Genomic DNA, 4,131 nt, shown 5'->3' on the forward strand with positions numbered 1-4,131 from the left:
GCAAGGATAAAACTCCTTATGTTCAGGGTCCAGTCGTCTCCCCACAGCGCTGTTAAAGAACATGGTACACATTCTTCAAATCACACTATAGACCTTCACCCTCTTCCTAGCCTTCTGAAACCTTTTCTTCCTTGGTTTTCTCTAAGACACTTCCCTGTCTCCTACACACACACACACACACACGTGCACACACACACACACACACACTCTCATACATACACATACTCCCTGGATACTTTCATAATCTTTTCAGTCGGGTTGAATTTTTATAAAACATAAGACAGCTCTTGACTTCCAACAGCTTCTGCTCCTACCAAAATCTCTCTGACAAAGATGCAAGGGAGGGAAAGTATACAATACAAATCAATGTCTCAAATTAGATAACTGCCTCGTGAACAAGCAATTTGCACACTCGGTGGAAATCCTCACCTGGGACCAGGATTCAATCTTTCTTATAGTGTTTTCTTTTCTCAATCCTATTATCAGAAGCAGGGATGTGCACTCAGTGCTCCAGTTCTCCTGAAGCTGTTACACAAAACCTAGGGCTTATCTCTCATTGATATTTTTTACTTGCACGAGTCATTCATTTATGAGAAACAAGAGCCTACACATCTTATAGACCAATTGCTTTATCTTGCTTAGATAAACTTATGTTAACTTAGAAAATAAAACACATTTGTTGACAGCAATTGCTCATGAGTACATTTACTAGATAGGACTTTTGGCTGCAAGAGATAGAAAACCAAATCAGGGGCGCCTGGGTGGCGCAGTCGGTTGAGCGTCCGACTTCAGCCAGGTCACGATCTCGCGGTCCGTGAGTTCGAGCCCCGTGTCAGGCTCTGGGCTGATGGCTCGGAGCCTGGAGCCTGTTTCCGATTCTGTGTCTCCCTCTCTCTCTGCCCCTCCCCCGTTCATGCTCTGTCTCTCTCTGTCCCAAAAATAAATAAATAAATAAATACATACATACATACATACATACATAAATAAAAAGAAAACCAAATCAAAGTAGGTTAAGTACAAAGAGAATCTACTGGCTTACATAATTTGTCCAAGAGTTGGACATCACAAATGGATGGACCAGGGAGGGAAGGTGTCAAAATTAGTATTATATGACTTAGACTGGAATCAGAGTCCTCCACCTCTCAGGTACTATGATTAGGTCAGTGATGGTCATTTGATGGTCACCACCTCACTGGGATTTTTTTTCTCCCACCCTATCAAAAACCACACTTCTGTATCCAGTGAAAATATCCTTCAGGAGTGGAGGTAAAATAAAGACATTATTAGAGAAGAAAAACAAAAAGAATTTCTTGGCAACAGTCCTGCTCTAAAAGAATTGCTAAAGGAAGTTCTTCAGACAGGGGAATGATACCTGAAGGAAATGGGAACATCAAGAATCAAAGAACAGAAGTGGTAAATATATGAGTAAACGTAATAGACTATTCTCCTCTGGAGTTGTTTTAAAAATATTTGTTGGTTGGGGTGCCTGGGTGGTTCAGTCAGTTAAGAGTTTGGCTCAGGTCATGACCTCACAGGTCATGAGTTCAAGCCCTGCATCAGGCTCTGTGCTGTCAGTGCAGACTGCTTGGGACTGATTCTCTGTCTCCCCCTCCCTCACATGCCCCTCCCCTGCTCTCACTCTCTGTCTCAAAAATAAATAAATAAATAAAATATTTTCTGGTTGACAGCAAAAATTATTAACACTGGCTGATGGGGTTTAGAATTCTAATACATAAAATGACTATAACAAAAGGGTAGAGAGAGGATAAACAGATTTATTTAGAGATAACATTTCTACATTTTACTTGAAATGGTAAAATACTAATTCTAAGTGGACTATAAAAAGTTAATTATGATTATTGCAGTCACTAGAGCAACCACTAAAAAAAATTATACAAAGATATATGGTCATAAATAGTTAAAATGGGGGGCGCCTGGGTGGCTCAGTTGGTAAGCGGCCGACTTCGGCTCAGGTCATGATCTCGCGGTCCGTGAGTTCGAGCCCCGCGTCAGGCTCTGTGCTGACAGCTCAGAGCCTGGAGCCTGTTTCAGATTCTGTGTCTCCCTCTCTCTGACCCTCCCCTGTTCATGCTCTGTCTCTCTCTGTCTCAAAAATAAATAAACGTTAAAAAAAAATTAAATAGTTAAAATGGAATACTAGAAAATGTTCAAATTAGCCAAAAGAAGGCAAGGAAAGGGAACAGAGAACAAATAATAAAATGATATACATAATTACTAGATATTATATTAGGAACATAAGAATAACTTGGAGAAACTAACTTCAGTTACCAATGTAGTATTCAGAATCACCAAAGGGTCTGAATTTAAGGTTAACTGCAGAGGACATTTAGGGATCATAGCAGCAGGGGTCAGGAGGACCTTTTGACCTGGACATAGACTTTTGATAATATCTCAGGAAGCATGGTCAAAGACAAGATTGCAATAAATTCATCATTCAACTCTATATATCTTTTATAATCCTATTATGATTTTAGAAATAGCACAATTATTCGATACTATACTCTTTTAGGTGTTGAAAATGTTAATTTGTTAAGTAGCATTTAAAATATACCATGAATGGGGCGCCTAGGTGGCTCAGTTGATTAAGAATCCAACTTCAGATCAGGTCATAATCTCAAGGTCCTTGAGTTTGAGCCCTGCATCAGGCTCTGTGCTGACATCTCAGAGCCTGGAGCCTGCTTCAGATTTTGTGTCTCCCTTTCTCTCTGCCCCTCCCACTCCCCCACTCGCACTCTTTCTCTCTCTCTCTCAAAAATAAACACTTAAAAAGCTTTCAAATAAAATATACCATGAATATATATACAATGGAATATTACTCGGCAATCAAAAAGAATGGAATCTTGCCATTTGCAACAACGTGGATGGAATTAGAATGTCTTATGCTAAGTAAAATAAGTCAGAGAACGACAAATATATGATTTCACTCATGTGGAACTTAAGAAACAAAACAGATGAACATAGAGAAAGGGAAGGGAAAATAATATAAAAACGGAGAAGCAAACCATAAGAGACTCTGAAATATAGAGAACAAACTGAGGAGAGGTGAAGGGTACTTGAGTGCGGGGATGGGCTAAATGGGTGATGGACACTAAGGAGGGCACTTGTTGGGATGAGCACTGGGTGTTATATGTAAGTAATGAATCTCTAAATTCTACTCCTGAAACCATTACTACACTATATGTTAACAAACTTGGGTTTAAATTTTTAAAAATAAAATAAACCATGATTTTTACACACTCATTTGGGATCATCTTAATATACTAAGACCACCCGCAAATGGAAAAAGCCTGAACCCCCTCTATTGCTGCAGGTAATTCCTTTTACTGGTAATTTACTCTGTACCTTGAACTTTTCCAACCTTGTCTTTCCAATCCACGTGCAGATGACACAGGCACCCAAGGATGAAGAAATTGGGGATTTACAGAAATTGCTAAGAGACCCATCTTTTGAATCCAGTAAATCTAACTGCCATTCCTGAGTCCATCCCGACGCTGCCCCAGCCTCTAAGTGTCCAAATTTGTGGCTCTCTAGCATGGCTTCATACGTCAGATCCCACGGGACTGTAAGCGCTCTTCCCGCCCTCTGTTGCTAAGGGGAACTGGATCATTCCCGGCCAGCTGCGCTGCGCATGCTCGGCCGCACAGCTCGGCGGGAAAGGGGCGGGGTCTACCTGACTGTTTCGCGTCAGAGTTAAGTTCCTTAGAGAAGCGTCCTGCGGCGACCCTCACTGAGGGGAATTAGTAAGCCTCCTTAAGTGGCTGTGTTGTCGGTCTTTATTCCTGCGCCTTACCGGAAAGGGGCTGAGAGTTTCGTCTGTCAGAGGGAGGATGAAGCGTCGGGTCGGGCCGGAGTCCTAAAGATGGTTCCTTGCGTGCGGCTTCCGCCATGTGAGAGTCGGGAACTCGGGTCAGGCCCCTGGTTGTGTTTGTCCTTTTCTTTAACCTTGTCCGCAGAGTCGGGGGATCCTTGTCCAGCATTTCCAGCGCTTCTCGCCGCCCACTGCCCCTGCGTCGTAACTGCGCTTTCGGCGTTTGGTCTCTGTCCGCGGCCTCTTTTTTTAAAACATTGATCTATCGTACCGGTGGCTCTCGATTAAGCCGTGGTGACTTT

Source organism: Lynx canadensis, chromosome C1 (assembly GCF_007474595.2).
Source record: "Lynx canadensis isolate LIC74 chromosome C1, mLynCan4.pri.v2, whole genome shotgun sequence".
Lineage (NCBI taxonomy): Eukaryota > Metazoa > Chordata > Mammalia > Carnivora > Felidae > Lynx > Lynx canadensis.